Below are 19,909 nucleotides of genomic sequence, written 5' to 3' on the forward strand. Positions count from 1 at the left end.
TATTTGCCACCGTGTATTCTTATTCCTTCCCGTCCGCCTGCTCATTATGCAACCCTGGTCAACTCTTCAACATGCCTCCAACATCGGCTCCCTCTCCTGGAGCAGCTTTACTTACAAGCGCAGGAGATGCAACACCTGAACATTCAAATCGTTGTTTCCCACTATCCAAGGACAAGCATTCCTTCTAGCTGGAACAGGGATTTTCTCCTACTTCTTACAAGCTAGTATTTGTAGTCACTGCACACAATGATGTTCCCTGACATTGAGAGAGCAGCGAATGGAGATTGTGCGATTGCTTTGTTGGACTCCTCCGATCTGTCTGCAAATATAACCTTGAGCTTCCAGACTCTTGTCACGTTAATTGTACATCCACTCTCAATCTGACCTCTCTAGCCTCGACCTCTTCTTCGTATCCAGGGAAGCTCAATGAGAACAGCACTATATTTTTCAATTAGGTATTTCATTGCCTGTGGAGCTCAACACGAGATTAAAACTTCAGATTGTAACCATTGCTGCTATTTTCTCGGACAACTGTGCTGGTAATGGACAATAGCTTCACCAGAGACACTGGGACTGGAGGCAGTGTGGATGGTACTTTTCGTGGGGATCACCGATTGGTGCACAGCTGGAAGGCTGGTCCACACCCCTTGGGTATACGACCATTGTCTCTCACCTTTCCATTCGAATGTAACCTTCTCCTCTTTGCCAGATTTTCTATACATCCCTCCCCCTCTGTTATTCTTCTTTAACCATTTACACCTCCTCCGGACCCAGTCTCTTGTTCTTTAATTATATCACTCTCCTTGCACGATCTTCCGTTTTATCATTGGATCATTCCTGCCCTCCATTCGATCACGGACCTTCCCCTTTGCTCTTTCCATCCTTATGCCGCACTTTTCACTGGCTTTACCATTCCTTTAACGCTGTTAGTCTGTAATACATTCAAGTTCTGATGAAAATCCATCAGCCTGTATCATTAACTCTGTTTCTGTCTCCACAGATGCTGCCTGACCTTCTGAGTGTTTACAGCATTCTCCTATTTTTATCAGATTTAAAGAACTTTCATTCTTTTATTTTCAATACAGTAATTAGGCCTGGGTATTACAGAGCTGAGTGGCATAGGTGGGCTCCGGAGTTTCAGAGTTTTAACTCCACAGAATGTCTGTTTTCATCTTGATGTGTACCCGCCCTGGGGTCAGACAGACAATACTTATCTTGACTTGGCTTCCAGTCGGACAGGGAGGACTCTGGTGCAGGACTCAGGCACAGGACGGTCCAAACACGTGCACAATGGGCCAGTATTGCTGGGCAGAAGTGAAGGGGCCAGGCTCAATAACAGAGCGTCCCAGTAGTCGAATATTACATTGAGGGTGAATTGGGGTAAAAGTATCAGATAGGGGCAGCATAAGTGCCCTCAACAAAGGATTAATGGTTTCAAAATGGTCAATTCCCTTTTGTAATTGGGAATGGTCAGTATTATCATCTGACCCGTTTCCAAGTTTATTTGTTGAATTCATTTCTGTATTTGCCGCTGAGGTGCAACGAGACCCGCCCTGGCCGCCATTGTTAGCGAGTCGGATCTGGAAGGAGACAAGAGTGAAGCAAAAGATTTTTTTTCCTCCAATAGCATCAGTCAGAGCTTGCGGCCATCTAAGCGTGGCAATCAGATTGCTTGCCTCTTTTAAAATAGACAGAAAATAAATATATTAACTTTATTTTTGGCAGTTTCAACATTAGGTTCCCTCATTCAAGCGGCCCAGTCTTCACCTGAGAAAACTGGCAGAGAGTATCGACAGGCTATTCTTCATGGAAGGCCGCATAACCTGTGCAGATCCTGGAACTCCCGCATGAGCAGACACTATAGGTGCTCCTTCGTGAGATGGGCTAGCAACCAGTGCAAGAGTGAAGCCCCGACTGCACCTTCTCAGGGGATAATTAAGTAGGGACAATTTATGCCGGCCTTCCCAGCTACACCCACATCACTTGAAAAAATACTATGCAGTGAACCAACGTCGCAAATAGACGACATGTTTTTATTCAGGTTCTACCACATACCCTGATGAGTGGGACAGCGCGGGGGGTGGGGGAGGGGTGGGTGCGGAGTGCAGGTTGGGGATTTTCCTGCAGTATGTATTCAGGGTCTGTGAGTATATACATGTCAGTTATGAACGGGTTAATTTGTGGTCCTGATCTCACGTGCCACTGACTGTGAGCTGTGAGTGACTAGGTGAATAATACTCGTCTCCTCACCTGGCTCAGCTCATCTGCTGCTGAAAAGCCCATCTATCCCTTTGTTATCTCTCCAAACGTGACAAGGCCAACCCTGTCCCAACTGGGCTCACATTTTCCACCCTCTGAAAACATAATCACACCCATTGTTCAGCTGCCTCATGCCCTAACTCAAAGCAGGTCCCGCTCACCCATGTCACACATGTCCATTGATTGACATTCACTTCAGGTACGACAACATCTGAATTTGAAAATACCCATCCTCGCCTTCAAATCCATCCATGTCCTCGCCCCGCTCCTGATCGCTAACACCTCCTCCAGACACTAAAACCTTCCTTATCTCTGTAACTTCCTCCAGTCCCTACAAGTCTGCAATCTCCCAGTATTTCTCCAGTTCTGGTCTCTTGCTCATCAACAATCCCTACTTCCCTGTGATTTCCGTCATTTCCCCCTTGGCTGCCTGGATCTAACATTTTTACTCTCACTCCTTTCCCTCTCTCTCTTGCATCTATCTTGCTTTCTTTCTGTATTTCTGTCTTCATCTCTATTCTTTATTTTGATCGATTTATTTCTTTACCTCTTTTTGAAGGCTGTGTTTACTGACACACATTACAATTAGTACATTCAGTATCTAACAGTGGGAGGAATGACTTTTACTCCCGCTGTATTCTCACCCTGTTCTTGTGCCAACAAACATTCAATTCACACGCAGTTCGCATTGATGACCGCAAACAGTAACAGAGAAACAGAGCGTGTCTCGCCACTCAGAGATGCATAAGGTGCATCAGTTTAGGACAAATGGTGTCCCCAAAGATATCTCCAGCCACAGGAGCCTTTTTTCCCAGTCACTTAGTTCATTGCTGATCAGTGTTTCAGATGCATCTACCCACATTCCTTCTTTACGCCTTAGTACCATCATTGATCTTTACAAAACCGTTGTGATTCTTTACTTTTTTTCATTTTTAACACATTTAAGAAACTTCTCAGAATGAAATGTGTGTGTTGACAGTACCATCCAAGAAGCTTCCCGAACCCTCCTTGGCAAACTGTGTATTTCTATATTTCTATGCATCTGCCTCCTAACTTTTGTGGAGATGCCATGGTGTTCATACATGCATTCCTTGTCCACAACCTTTCCTCCTCTACCACTTTCTACCTCTTTGAGCATGTTATCTGATCACACCCCGCTCACCTTGCCTCTCTCCCAACTGCGGCATCTCGGAACTTCCCATTCTTTCCAGTATGATAGATACTGACACTGTTTAAAAAAATGATTTAGAAACAACAGGTAAAATCTGCTTCAGCTATAATGAGAGGGGGCTATCATTGTCATATGAAAGATAAAGTGACAGCGTACGGGATTGGATAACATTAGATAAACAGGAGGTACTTAGCAGAAGGTAGACGAGTCATCTATTCTGGATAGGATGTATCCTAGATTGCTGAGGGATGTAAGGGTGGAAATTGTGGAGAATCTGACTACAATCTTTTAATCCTCCTATGATACGTGAGTGATGCCAAATGACTTGACTGTTGCAAATGTTGCACCCATGTTCAACCATAGAAGAAAACGCACAAATAGCAATTATATGCCAGTTTGCAGAAACTTTTTCGTGGGTAAATTTCTAAAGACAATAATATGGAGCAGAGTGACATTTCATTTGGAAAACCCTGGTTTATAAATGATATCCAACGGGTATATGTTCAAGGCAAGTCGTGCCTGACAAACCTAATTGAGTTCGACAATGGACAAACGTTCAATTAAATCTATGTAGTTTATGCTGTACATATCGACGTCCATGAAGACATTTCATAAAGTATCAAATATAAGACTCTTTAGCAAAGTTTAAACGCGTGGAATTAAAGTAAACGGCAACATGACAAAAATAACTAAATAACAGAAAACAGATAACAGTTCAACCAAAGGCTTTTTATTCAGAGTGAAACGTGTTCTGAGGTGAGAAGTTAATCCTCTGACTTCCCACAATCTGTCCACTATCTACATGAAAAAGGTTGTGATTGTAATGAAATACTCTCCACTTGCTGGATAAATGGAGCTTCAACCACATTCAAGAAGCTTGTCACCATCCAAGACAAAGCAGGATGAATATTAGTACAGCACTGCCTGCAATCTGCCCACCCAATCCACACACCATCCTGACTTGGAAGTCTCTGGCTTTTCACTCACTGTCACAGGCTACATACGCCACAGGGGAAGGAATTGTTAAAAACACGACTCATCACCACCTTCACACGGGAAATTGTTTGCAAAAAAATGCTGTTCATGCCAATGACCCTCACAACTGTGCCGGAATAAAGAATTTTAAGAAGTGATGGCGGCAGAGGTTGGTATTGGGACCAATGCTCATTTTGATACATATTAATGACGTGGACTTGATCACAAGGGATCCAGGTTCAAAGTTTGTTGATTGAAATTGTCAACGGACAATATAGTAACCGAGATCAAAAGGACAGAATAGGCATAATATGCACAGGTGGCAGATGATAATTAACGTTGAACAGCGTACAGAGGTGACCACAATATGAGGCGTTTTTGTACATTATATATGAAGTAACAATTGGTGAGCCATGGTTTACAAATGACATAAATGTAAAGGAATGGACAAAAAAACATCCAGCGGGGAAATAAGGAGTTTCTTTTCTGACACAGAGAGCAGTTATGACCTGCAATGCATTGCATGAAAACAGATGTCACTGTAACGCACAGAGGAAATAGGATATATACTTGAAATGAAAGAGACATTGGTATCGTGGTAATGTTACTGAACTGATAATCCAGAGGGAATATAAAAGCAAAGTACTGCGGATGCTGGAAATCTGAAATAAAAACAAGCAATGCTGTAAATACTCAGCAGGTCTGGCAGCATCTGTGCAGAGAGAAGCAGAGTTAATGTCAGGCACCATTCTTCAGATCTCATATATTATTATAGTAATCCAGAGGCTCAGGATATTGCCCTGGAGACACGGGTTCAAATTTCATCACGGCAGCTGATGGAATTTAAATTCAATAAATGAAAATCTGTAATTAAATTCAGTAACGATTATCATGAGACAATCATTGGTTGTTGGAAAACCCATCTGGTTCGCTAATGTCGTTTAGGGACAGAAATCTGCCGTTCTTACCTGGTCTGGCCGACATATGACTCCAAACCTATAGCAAAGTGGTTGAGCCTTTAAAAAAATCCCGTTTGAAATGGCCTGCCAAGACATTCATGTCAAGGGAAATTAAGGGTGATAACAAATATTGTTCTTGCCAACGATGCCCACATCCTATGAAAGAATAGAAAATGCAGAACTGTGACGAAATATTCGAGGGGTGGTCTAATTTGATAATTCCTTCAAAGAGCTAGGGAAAAAAAACGATCGGCCAAATGGCTGGAAGACTGCATGAGTCTATGAAATGTAAAGTGGTGCCCTTGGAAGGAATAATCATGTGCAACCATATAAGCTAAAGTGTATAATTATGGACTAGTTTCAGGAGCTAGTTTCATAGTTCTAATACACAATGCTGAGAAGCTGGCACAACCAGATGAAGGTCTTAAAACAGCATAGAGATCTGGATTTATAAGGGAGGATTTGATTATATTGAAGTAAGCTATGCTAAGGTTAGTTCACAGATGGCGGGATGTGCTCAATTCTGGCCATCATACTTTAAAGAGGATATTAAGATATTGTCGAAAATGCAGACAGATTTTGAACAAAGGTAATAGAGTTGAACGCCTGCTGTTCGGTGAAGGAAAGTAACTAGAGAGGATGGAATTGTCTCATCAGAGAACATTAAAAGATGTGCTAATAATTATGAAAGAATTTGAAAGAGCCACGATGAAACGGACACAGATGAGGATGTTGTACAGAGAACCAGAGGAGGAGACTTGAAGAACATTTTTCACACAGAGAGTAGTTGTAATCTGGAAGGCATTGCCTGAAAGTGTGGTGGGAACAAATTCAACAGGAACTTTCAAAGGGGACTTTTTTATATACATAAATAAATACACGGTCAATTTGTTACAACCGAGTGTCAGTAATTGGATAGCTCTTTCAAAGATGTGGCACAGATACGATGGGAGAAATGGGCTCTTTCGGTGCCGTTATATTTGACAATAAATTGCGCGTAGAGAAGTCTGATTCGTGCTCAAATCGGTTAAATAAGACTTCAAACCAAGGCCTTCTCTAGTGAAGCAAGTACATCAGATGAACATATTCAAAGAACAGCAGGGGCGTTCTCCACAGTGCCCTGTCCTAAGTTAGCCCTCAAACAACATAAGTGATTATCCTGTCAATATCCAGGAATCCGAACCAGAGTAACACCCCTCTTCTCTCAGGAGAGAAATAAAAGTCAACACTAGGAGTAAATAAATTGTTTATTTTATTTCAGCATAATCCAGTCTTCGAAGTGAAGCTACACAGTCCAATAATCAATATAAACAATTCACACTTCAGCTAGTTTGTCAGTTCAGTGGGGAAATATTTAACTTTCTGCTTTGTAAACTGACAACACAAAGGTTTTTTTAACATAAAATGTAACCACATGACTTTGTTAAATCCAGCGCTCAGATGGAGAGATTCTGACAAATCACTGTTCCCATGCTCTGTGAGAATTTTGACCTTCGCAGATGTGAATATTGAAATATTGTTCGAATGATCTATTGAGGCAGTCAGCACGAGTGAATTTTGAGAAATTCCTTATGATAGGAGAGTTTCTGCTCACACATCAGTCAATCACTCATATTAATAATTATTAATACTTATTTTCAAGTTGCTTCCAGTTGAATTATTCAGGACCATAACGGAATTACCTGAGCCAGCCTTCTAGCTGGGAATAAACATGTGTGAACTGTAGAAATAATGGATTTTCTGATGTCATTACCAAATGATTCTCCATCCAGCCAAGCACCCAGGCTGACGGTGAAATTAGTTTGGGGAACTATGTCTGTTCCTGTGACAAGTACTGATCCAATTCCAGTCAGATACTTTTCTCCATTCAACAGCTATTATTAGTTCTTAAGAACACTGATCAATGCTTTTTTTTAAAAATGTGCTTTGTACAAGTATTATAAAATAATTCCATAGTTCAAAATGAAAAGAAATCAAAGTCGGCACCAGACACTGGTTAATCGACCATCGATTCAACAGAGAGCAGGGAATGGCGTCGCAGGCTTAACATTATTAACAACATGCGTTGTATCTGATCAGTATTTCTTTTCTTAATTTTATTAATAATAAATTATGTTGTTATTAAAGGATTATGTGGTTCTAAATGATAAAGTGGTGCAGTGGTTAGCACTGCAGCCTCTCAGCTCCAGCGATCTGGATTCGATTCCACGTACTGCCTGTGCAGAGTTTGCAAGTTCTCCCTGTGACTGCATGGATTTTCGCCGAGTGCACTGGTTTTGTCCCGCAGCCAAAGGCTTTCAGGTTGATAGGTAAATTGGCCATTATAAATTGCCCTTAGTATAGGTAGGGGAATTGAGGGAAGGTGGAGATGTGGTATGAATATGGAATTAAAGTAACATTAGTATAAATGGGTGGTTGATGGTTGGCACAGACTCAGAGGGCCGAAGGGCCTGTTTCAGTGCTCTTTCTCTAAATAAATAAAAAATGGGAATAGAAGGGAGGCAGACTCAAGATGTGTCTCCAAAATAAAAAATAAGAAAAAAACTGACACGAGAAGGTTTCCAGCATCAGCAGCATGTTCACTTTTCTTAGCAAACGTGTATTTACTGTTGATCAGATGTGCAGAGCGAAGAATTTAACCAGTGGAGGTGGAGAAATTGTGGGTTTTGTTTCTCTTGATGTCCTAGAGGAGGCACTCAGACTCACCTCCTGCCCTCTCTCTTCAAAATGCTCCAAAATCCACCACTTGAATATTGTCTCACTGAGCTTTGGCTTATGTTACACCCGTACCCAGGGACAGTACATTTCTCGTTATCTAACTGTCATTTACCCTTTATCATTTGCCCCACTGGTCTTTGGCTTTTGTGACCCAATCCCCACCACCGCCAGTGTATTTCGTGGCATCCAGCTGTTTGTCACCTCTTGCCAATCGCCCCGCTGCAGTTTCCCCTGTGTGGCCCTCTCCTCCTGCCCACACATCCCAAACCCGCCAGTGGTATTTCGGCTCATCCAGCTTGTATGTGACCTCTTGCCCATTCTGGATAAATACTAAATTCACGCAGTGGAAACAGTGGGACCCGCATCTTGGTTGCTCTCAGATGTTTTTTTTTTCATTTATCAATTGAATAATTATTGCAAATGGATATTTCACTGTACTATTAAGCTGTTCGCTGTACTTGGACTGAGTTGCCCCATAAATAAATGTGTCTGTGCAGCAACTTAAATTCCACAATATCCATGCGACTTCCAGGAATATATATTCAGAACCTTTGTAATCCCAGGGTTCTTTCCCTGCCATGATATAAAATAGGAATTGTATGACATATATTGACCAGAGAAGTATGAAGCTCCCTGATGTAGTGAAGAGTAAAATGGCAAACCACCTTCTGCTCTCCAGCTCTGGGTCACTGCACATCTACCCTTTGTTCTGACCCTTCAGTCCCTCACGGACTCAACTAGTCACTAAAATGTGTCTGATAGGCAGTGTGGTGAGGGACAAAATCAAAGCAAATGAGAACAATGGGGTGAAAACTATGTGAAACTGTTAACGTCCCACTCATCCGAGTTCAGTGCGATAGCTTTGACTTGGATAACACAACCACACTATATTGTCAATTAGCTTAGCAAGTTTATATACAAAGTAGTAAGGGATATTTTCTAAACAGAGAAGAATGCAAGTTGTTAGTAGCACCACACTCGTTTTCTTGGCGTTTTTGGTGCAATATTTTGATTTCAGCTGCTGGCAACAAATGGCCACAAATCGATCAAAGGTGAAAGTGACAGTGAACCAGATGGTGAACAGATGGAGGAAGTTGTCGAGCGAGGGAGCGGTGGTTTACTAAAGAAGTTGAATCGCTTGTCAAGAGGAAGAAGAAGGCTTATGTTAGGATGAGACGTGAAGGCTCAGTTAGGGCGCTTGAGAGCGACAAGCTAGCCAGGAAGGATCTAAAGGGAGAGCTAAGAAGAGCAAGGCGAGGACAAGATAAGTCATTGGCGGATAGGATCAGGGAAAACCCTAAGGCTTTCTATAGGAATATCAGGAATAAAAGAATGACTAGAGTTAGATTAGGGCCAATCAAGGATAGTAGTGGGAAGTTGCTTGTGGAATCAGAGGAGATAGGGGAAGTGTTAAATGAATATTTTGCGTCAGTATTTACAGTAGAGAAAGAAAATGTTGTCGAGGAGAATACTGAGATTCAGGCTACTAGGCTAGATGGGATTGTGGTTCACAAGGAGGAGGTGTTATCAATTTTGGAAAGTGTGAAAATAGATAAGTCCCCTGGGCCAGATGGGATTTACCCTAGGATTCTCTGGGAAGCGAGGGAGGTGATTGCAGACCCTTTGTCCTTGTTCTTTATGTCGTCATTGTCGACAGGAATAGTGCCGGAAGACTGGAGGATAGCAAATGTTGTCCCCTTGTTCAAGAAGGGGAGTAGAGACAGCCCTGGTAATTATAGACCTGTGAGCCTTACTTCGGTTGTGGGTAAACTGTTGGAAAAGGTTATAAGAGATAGGATTTATAATCATCTTGAAAAGAATAAGTTCATTTGCGATAGTCAGCACGGTTTTGTGACGTTCCTCACAAACCTTATTGAGTTTTTCGAGAAGGTGACCAAACAGGTGGATGAGGGTAAAGCAGTGGATGTGGTGTATATGGATTTCAGTAAGGCGTTTGATAAGGTTCCCCACGGTAGGCTATTGCAGAAAATACGGAAGTATGGGGTTGAAGGTGATTTAGAGCTTTGGATCAGAAATTGGCGAGCTGAAAGAAGACAGAGGTTGGTGGTTGATGGCAAATGTTCATCCTGGAGTTTAGTTACTAGTGGTGTACCGCAAGGATCTGTTTTGGGGCCACTGCTGTTTGTCATTTTTATAAATGACCTGGAAGAGGGTGTAGAAGGGTGCGTTAGTAAATTTTCGGATGACACTAAGGTCGGTGGAGTTGTGGATAGTGCCGAAGGATGTTGTAGGGTACAGAGGGACATAGATAGGCTGCATAGCTGGGCTGAGAGATGGCAAATGGAGTTTAATGCGGAAAAGTGCGAGGTGATTCACTTTGGAGGGATTAACAGGAATGCAGAGTACTGGGCTAATGGGAAGATTCTTGTTAGTAGTTTAGTTTAGTTTTAGTTTACAGATACAGCACTGAAACAGGCCCTTCGGCCCACCGTGTCTGCGCCGACCATCAACCACCCACTTACACTAACTCTACTCCTATAACTAACTCCACATTCCTACCACATCCCCACCTGTCCCTGTATTTCCCTACCACCTACCTAGACTAGGGTCAATTTATAATGGCCAATTAACATATCAACCTGCAAGTCTTTGGCATGTGGGAGGAAACCGGAGCACCCGGTGGAAACCCACGCAGACACAGGGAGAACTTGCAAACTCCACACAGGCAGTACCCAGAATTGTACCCGGGTCGCTGGAGCTGTGAGGCTGCGGTGCTAACCACTGCGCCACTGTGCTGTCCCTAGTGCAGATGAACAGAGAGATCTTGGTGTCCAGGTGCATAAATCCCTGAAGGTTGCTACCCAGGTTAATAGGGCTGTTACGAAGGCATATGGTGTGTTAGCCTTTATTAGTAGGGAGATCGAGTTTCGGAGCCACGAGGTCATGCTGCAGCTGTACAAAACTCTGGTGAGACCGCACCTGGAGTATTGCGTGCAGTTCTGGTCACCGCATTATAGGAAGGATGTGGAAGCTATGGAAAGGGTGCTGAGGAGATTTACTCGGATGTTGCCTGGTATGGAGGGAAGGTCTTACGAGGAAAGACTGAGCAACTTGAGGTTGTTTCCGTTGGAGAGAAGGAGGAGGAGAGGTGACTTAATAGAGACATATAAGATAATCAGAGGGTTAGATAGGGTGGATAGTGAGAGTCTTTTTCCTCGGATGGTGATGGCAAACACGAGGGGACATAGCTTTAAGTTGAGGGGTGATAGATATAGGACAGATGTCAGGGGTAGATTCTTTACTCAGAGAGTAGTAGGGGCGTGGAACGCCCTGCCAGCAGCAGTGGTAGACTCGCCAACTATAAGGGCATTTAAGTGGTCATTGGATAGACATATGGATGAAAATGGAATAGTGTAGGTCAGATGGCTTCACAGGTCGGCGCAACATCGAGGGCCGAAGGGCCTGTACTGCGCTGTAATGTTCTAAAAAGTCTGAGGCTGTGCATGTCAGGTCAGCAATAACACTGCACACAGGGACAATTTCCAGGAAAGATCCTGGAAAGTAATAATAACTGCTCTTGAATATTAATCGGGTATTCCTTCTCCTAGTTTGTCCTCCCCAAATGCATCAACACATAATTTGCCCAGTTGAATTCCGTTTGCCACTTTTCTGCCCTGGTGACCATACCATCAATATCTTCTTGTAGCCTCCAGCTATCCTCCTCGTAATCTACCATACAGCCAATTTTGTGTTGTTTGCAAACTGCTTAATTATGCCTCTTACATTTACGTCCAAGTCCTTAATATATACCACAAAAAGCAGGGGACCCAGTACTGAGCCCTGCAGAGCAGCGCTGGAAACAGCTCTCCAGTTGCCAACGCATGAATGAAAATGTATCCTTTGTTTCCTGCCACTGAGCCAATGTTGTATCCACCTTACTACATTCCACGGATCCCATGGGATTTTACTTTTTTAACCAGTCTTCCATGTGGGACCTCATCAAAAGACTTGCTAAAATCTATGTAGACCACATCAACTGAACTACCCTCATTTATCTTACATGGTAGTTCTTCAAGTTGGTCAGACAACGTCATATCTGAATAAATCAGTGCTGACTACCTTTGATTAACCTGTGCCTTTCTAAGTGACAGTTTATCCAGTCTCTCAGAATAGATTCCAATAATTTGCCCAATGCTGTTGTTAGACTGACTGGTCTGTAATTATTCGATCTGTCCCTCGCTCCCTTTTTAACAGAGGTGTAACGTTAGCAGTTCACCCAAAAAATGTCCACTTTGGCAGGAAGAATAAAATTGTAGCTTATTATCTAAATGGTGAGAGATTGCAGAGCTCTGAGATGCAGAGGGATCTGTGTGGCATAGTACATGAATCACAAACAGGTAGTATGCAGGTACAGCAAGAAAGTTGGAAAGCTAATAGAATGTTATCATTTATTGCGTGGAAATTGTGTACAAAAGTAAGGAGGTCATGCTTCAGTTGTACGGGGCATTGGCTAGATCACATCTGCAGCACTGTGTACAGTATTGGTCTCCTCATTTAAGGAAGGTTGCAAATGCATTGAAAGCAGTTCAGAGAAAGTTTGCTAGATTAATACCTGGAATGGGCAGATTGTCTTCTGAGGGAAGATTGGACTCGCAAAACTTTAATCCACTGGAGTTTGGAAGCGTAAGAGGCGACTTGATTGAAACATATAAAATTCAGAGGGGTCCTGACAGGGTGGATGTGGAAAAGATGTTTCCTTCTGTGGTACAATCCAGAACTAAGGGGCACTCTTTAAAAATAAGGGGTCGCCATTTTAAGGCACAGATGAGGATATGTCTTTTCTCAGAGACAGTCGTGAGTCTTTGGAAATCTCTTCTTCAAAAGGCGGTGGAATCAGGGTCCTTGAATATTTTTAAGGCAGAGGTAGATAGATTATTGATAAGCAAAGGGGTAAAACGTTATCGGGGCGGGGAAAGCAGAAAGTTGATTAGCAGTTCAGCCATGAACATATTGAATGGCTGAACAGGCTCGAGGGGCCGAGTGGCCTTCTCCTGCTCCCAATTTAGCTGTTCATATGTTCCTATGTTCTTATGAGTTTAGTTAGGAAACACTTCCACACATAAAATATAGTAGAATTTTGAAACATTTCTGCAAATGGCATTTGATGTTGTATCAATTGTTAATGTTTAAATCTGAGATTGATAGTTTTTTTTTAACCAAATGTATTCAGAGATAATTTAAAGAAACTTTTCCGGATTGAACTCCATTAGCCAATTTTCTGTCCACCTGACCAGTCCATTGATATTTTCCTGCAGTCTGCAACTTTCTTCAACCACACAGCATTTTATATAAGCTGCAAAATTCTTAATCATGCCCCTATATTTAAATTTAAATCACTGATTTATATCAAAATTGGTATATATACCGGGAAAGTTGGTTTAACATAAGCACACCTCCAGTCCTCCAACACCACGCCTGCAGCCACAGAGGATAGAAAAATGATGGTCAAAGCTTTCATTGTTTCCTCGCATGATTCCCTTCAATGCCTGTGATACAACTCGGCCTTGTCTAGTAATTTATCAACTTCAAAGATGCTATCTCCCTACTATTTCCCCTCTCACTATGTTTCACACTTCACCTGATGTGTCTTCCCCCTCTTTTGTGCAACTGATGCAAAGTATTTGTTAAGAACTATAAGAGATTGAGTCGGTTAGGACTATATTCGCTGGAGCTCAGAAGATTGATGGGGGAATCTCATAGAAACCTATAAAATTCGAACAGGACTTGCCAGGGTAGATGCAGGAAGGGTGTTTCCGATGGTGGGGTAGTCCAGAACCAGGGGTCATAGTGTAAGAATACGGAGTAAACCTTTCAGGAATGAGACGAGGAGAAATTACTTCACTCAGAGAGTGGTGAGCCTGTGAAATTCACTACCACAGAAAGCAGTTGAAGCCAAATCATTGTATGTTTTCAAGAAGGAGTTAGATATAGCTCTTGGGGCGAAAGAATTCAAAGGACATGGGGGGAAAGTGGGAGCAGGTTATTGAGTTTGATGATCAACCATGATCATAATGAATGGTGAAGCAGGCTCGAACGGCCGAATGGCCTACTCCGGCTCCTATTTTCTAGGTTTCTATGCCCTCGTTTTCCACCTCACATACACCAGATCAAACTTCCTGTCAAGCTCCCCCCTGCCCTATCCCTGAACTTACATCTTCCAGTAGTTTCCCCCCTATTTCGTATTACTTCACAGTATAACACAAGTTCCATCCCCGAAACAAGCAGAAACCTCGGGCTAAAAAGAGTGCAGAAATTAAGGAAATTCACATCAGCGGTGAAAAAGTATTGGAGAAACATAAGGGGCTAAAATCTGACAAATCTCCAGGCCCTAATGGCCTACACCCCAGGGTTCTAAAAGGGATAGCTGCAGAGATAGTGGATGTACTAACTACGATTTTCCAAAATTTCTTAGATTCGGGAATGGTCCCATCAGATTGGAAGTTGGCAAATGCTACATCGCGTTTCAAGAAAGGAGGGAGAGAGAAAACAGAGAGCTACAGGCCAGTTAATCGAGCATCAGTCATTGGGAAAACGTTGGAGTCTATTTTGCGTAAGTCTTAACAATGCAGTTAGAAAAACACAATGTGATTAGAACAAGACAACATGGTTTTACTAAAGGGAAATTCTGTTTTACCAATTAAGAGTTGTTTTGGGGGGATGGAATTGGGAGGGCAGACAAAGGGGAGGCAGTCAGTGCAGTATAACTGGATTTCCAAAATACATCCGGTAAGGTGCCAAAGAAGGTTATTAGGCAAAGTAAGGCCTAATGGAGCTGGGGGTACCAAATTCGCATAGTTTGATGATCAGTTAACAGACAAGAAGCAACACGTGGGCGTAAGCAGAGCATTTTCAAGTTGGCAGGCAGTAAATATTGGACTGCCACAAGGATCAGTGGCGGGGCCTCAGCAGTTTTCAATTAATATTAATGACTTAGATTAAATGATAGAGAGTAATGTATCTACGTTTGCTGATGGTACAAAGGTAGGTGGAAAAATAAGCTGTGGGAAGGACACAGAATGGCTACAAAGAGATATCGACATATTAAGTGAGTGGGCAATAAGATGGCAGATGGAGTATAATGTAGGGAAGTGTGAGGTTATGCACTTTGGTTGTAAGAATAGATTTTTTTTTAAAGCTCTGAAACGTGTGCATGTCCATGTTCAAAGAGACTTGGGTGTGCTTGTACAAGGAACACAGAAATTTAACATACAAGTGCAGAAAGCAATTGAGCAAGCATGTTGTTTTTTATTGCAAGGGATGGGGGAACAGGAATAAGGAAGTATTGCCAAAATTGTGCAGGGTAGTCATGAGGCCATATCTGAAGCACTGTATGTGGTCTCCACATTTATGGAAGGATACATTGTAATTCGATATGGTGCAGCAAACGTTCACTTGATTGGACTGTGGGAGGAGGAGGTTGAATGATGATGAGAAGCCGAGTAAATTGGGTCTGAATTCTCTGCAGTTTCGAAGAATGCGAGGTGATCTTATTGACACTTATAAGATTCTGAAGGGGCTGAATAGGGTAAACACTGAGAGATGATTTTCACTGGTTGGGGAATCTGAATCACGGGACAAGGTCTCAGGATAAGGGGCCGATCATTTAGGACTTAGACGAGGAGAAATTACTTCACACAAATGGTTGTGAATCTTTGGAATTCTCTACCCAACAGTGCAGTATATGCTCCATTGTTAAATACATTTAAGGCAGGGATAGACAGATGCTTAGTCTCTTAGCCCATCATGGGATATGGTGAGTGGGTGGGGAAGTGGAGTTGAATTCTTCGAGTAGTCATGATCGTTTTGAATGCCAGAGCAGGCTCGATGAGCCACCTGGTCGACTCCGGCTCTTGTCTCTTGTGTTCGTCTGATCTTGTATCTCCCCTCAATCGCTTTTTGAGCTAATCGTATCCACGAGAACCACCTTCTGTTCCCTCTATCCTATTCTGACAAAATTGCTCAGCAGCAGGTGCGGCACAGCCGGGTTCAATTCTGGGTACTGCTTGTGTGGAGTTTGCAAGTTCTCCCTGTGTCTGCGTGGGTTTCCTCCAGGTGCTCCGGTTTCCTCCCACATGCCAAAGACTTGCAGGTTGATAGGTTAATTGGCCATTATAAATTGCCCCTAGTATAGGCAGGTAGGAGGGAAATATAGGGACAGGTGGGTATGTGGTAGGAATATGGAATTAGTGTAGGATTAGTATAAATGGGTGGTTGATGGTCGGCACAGACTGGGTGGGCCGAAGGGCCTGTTTCAGTGCTGTATCTCTAATTCAAAAATTCAAATAAAAAACCAACCACAACTCCTGGTTTCCACGTTAGCAGATATTGTTAACAGTTCTCTCCCTTCAGATGTTGTCTCTCTCTCCTTTAAGTCTAATGTTATCAGCCCCTCCTCAAAAGCAACTCTTGACCCCACCAGCCTTGCAAAACAGCGTCCCATCTCCAACCTCCCATTACCTTCCAAAGCCCTTGAACGTCTTGTCAACTGTAAAGCACATGCTCATCTTTGTTGGAACTCGATGTCTGACTCACCTTCATTCAGGTTTCCTTCTTGATCTGTCTTCAGCCTTTGACATGATTACCAACACAAAGCCTCTCCACTTTCGTCCAAATGGGTGGGAGTGCTCTCAACTAGTTTCATTCTTATTTATCTAATCATAGCCGGAGAATCCCTTCAATGGCCTCTCATGCTCCATTGCCTGTACTGTCTCCCAAAGATCAATTCTTGCCCCCTCTCCATTTCCTACTTACATGTTGCTGCTTGGTGACATCATCCAAAAGCACAACCTCAATTTCCAAATGTATGCTGATAATATCCAGCTCTCCCTCACCACCACCTCTCTCAACCCTTGCAATGTCTCTAAATTATCCGACTGCTTATTTGACATCCAGTACTGGATGAACATAAATGTCTTTCTTTTAAGCACTCGGAAGACTAAAGCTATGGTTTTCAATACCTGCTTCAAACTCCATTCCCTAGTTACTGACTATATACCCCTCCCCAATAACTGTCTGAGGCAGGAACACATCGCTCACATTCTTGTTGTAATAGTTAACCCTGTAATGAGCTACCAGCTACATATTAATACCGTCACAGAAGCCAACTAGCTTACATCTGTTACATTGCCTGAATTTGCCCCTGTCTCTGCCAATCTGCTCCTGAAAAACTCATCCATGCGTTTGTTATCTCTAGCGTGGTCTGTTGTAACACTTTCTTGGCCAGTCTCTGACATTCCACTTACTGTAAATCTGAGGTCATCTAACACTCTGTATCCCATGTCTTAACTCACACCAAGCTCTGCTCAAACATCACCGCTATGTTCACTGACTTACATTGATATGCATCAAATAATGACTTGATATTAAAAATCTCATGCTTATTTTCAATCCCTCAATAACCTTGTCTGTACCTATCTGTATGCTCTTCCCCAGCCCCACAACCCACCAAGATTTCTGCACTCCTCTAATTCATTGAATGTCAGAACAGGATTAAGGGGCTTCATGGCCTTCTCCTGTTCCAATGTCCTATCATGAATATCCTTATTTCATTGTCAGTCTCTCAGTCACCCTTTCGATCTGTGTATCTCTCTTTCTGCCCCTTTCATTCCGTCTCCTTTCTTTCTTCTCTCTCAGAACATCTGTAAAACTCAACAAACATCAGCCATCCATTTGACGTTTGTTCATGGTGACAATATTTTGCTACCATAGCAATGGGACATTTATTAAAGACCGACTTCCCACTACGTGGAGTATTGTACATCTTCAATGAGCCCACAAAGAGGGAGAGTAAACGAGAAGGGGAAATGGAGAGAGGCAATGGGGGAAAAATGGGGAGGGGAAATAGGTTAGTAGTAATCGGAAAGGGGACTCTTTTAATAAAAATGGGAGAGTGGAAATTTGGATTGGGAATGAGGCCGGGCACTGTGTAGGGTAAATGATGGGGTGGGGAAATGGTGGAGTGGTAATGAGACGGTGGCTGCTGTTACTCTCCTGTTTAATAGGGGACACTGTGACGCTTCTCGTGCCCCTTAATGTCCACTCCTCCACAAGTCGCCTCTTGTCCAGGGTCCACTGTATTTTGACGTGTGCGACATGTCATGCCAGTATACTTCTGGTCCTCAAGCTGTCTGTCACCTCTTGCCTGCTGCTCACAGTTCTTTTGCATGTTTTGCTACTTCTGCCTCAGTCCTTCAGATCATCCAGTGGTCTCCTCTTATCTCTTACCCGCTGGATCATTGTCACGTGTCTACTCCTCTGCCAATCGGAAATAGCGCCCCCTCCCCCTCCAGCAATTCCTGATCTCATTTGGTTGATGAACGTATGATGAAATATTACATTCTTGGATGGAAACACTACTACCCTCCCCTGGGCTGCTCTCAATTGTTTTGTTTATACTTTAATTGAATAATTGATATAACTGGATACTGCACCGCTCTCTTGACCTGCTCTCTAAATTTGGACTGTGTCGCCCCATAAATAAATGTGTTAGTACAGCAACTTAAATTCATTAGCATAATTCCAACTTGTTGAGCGATAAATTCAGAATCATTGTAATCCCCAGGACTTTTTCCTGCAATGCTATAATACAAGAAATTTATAACAAGTAGCAACCACAGAAGTATGAAGCTGGTGGATATGGTGAGTAGTAAAATCATAGACTTTCTTCTGCTCGCCAACTCTCGGTCACTGCAATTTTCTCCCTTGCTGGGAGCCTTCAGTCCCTTACGGACTCGACTGACGACTAAAATGTGTCTCACTGTCAGAACATTGAACAACAGTATTAAAGCGAATGGGAGCAATGGGGTTATTACATTATCAAACCAGTCAAATCCCACCCATCCGGGCTCAGTATAATAGCTTAATTTTGGATAACAGCCCCATGGTACATTGTCAATTATCTGTACAGGTTCATATGGAAAGTAGAAGGGGACACTTTTTAAGCAGAGCAGAACGCAGGTTGTTGCTAGAACCACAGCCGCAGTTTTCTCGGTGCAATATTTCGTTTTCAGCTTTGAGCAACAAATGGCCACATATCTATCAAAGGAAAAGATGATGGTGAACCAGACAGAACACTTTGTGGATGCACGACTCACAACAGCAGTAACACGACACACGGGGTTGATGTCCAGGAATGATCCTGGGAAATAATAATAACTGATACGATACAGTATGACATCAGTTACAATGACCAGTAAATCTGCCATTGCCATGGCTACCAGGTAGCAGGTGGTGCAGGTGGAGAGTCCACACTTGTCCCGAGACAGAATCACAATCGCCACTAAATTAACTGCAGGAGAGAAAAGAGAAAATGAGCTGGATATTACTGATCAAACATTTTTCATGTATGACAGAGACTGTGAGGTCAGGAAATTAACAGCAAAAGAACAATCTGCTTACAACCATCCACATCCAGCTTAACGGAGTTGGGAGAGGGGGCAGGCAGACAATGACTCCCAGAGGCTGGTTGGTAACTTGAATATTCTAATTTGGCTGGAATTCTTCAATTAAATCTGTTTTCCAGGTTTAGCTCCGGCCATCTGTGTTTCCGCATGAACCCCACTACTCAAACAACGACACCCAGGGTTGGAGATCGGACCCGTATGATCAGACTTCCTCGTACTGGGCTTAGACACTACCTGGGATCATGCAAAGCCCATTAGGATCTGGAACGTTTGGGGATGAAACCCCATGATCAGCCTCTCCCCAAAGATAATGTCCTCCCAGGGATGAGACCCTCCCGGGATCAGAAACTCCTTCTGAATGGACTACCTGCATGCATCAAACGCCCAGAGATCCGTTCCCCTAT

Source organism: Heterodontus francisci, chromosome 21, assembly GCF_036365525.1.
Source record: "Heterodontus francisci isolate sHetFra1 chromosome 21, sHetFra1.hap1, whole genome shotgun sequence".
Lineage (NCBI taxonomy): Eukaryota > Metazoa > Chordata > Chondrichthyes > Heterodontiformes > Heterodontidae > Heterodontus > Heterodontus francisci.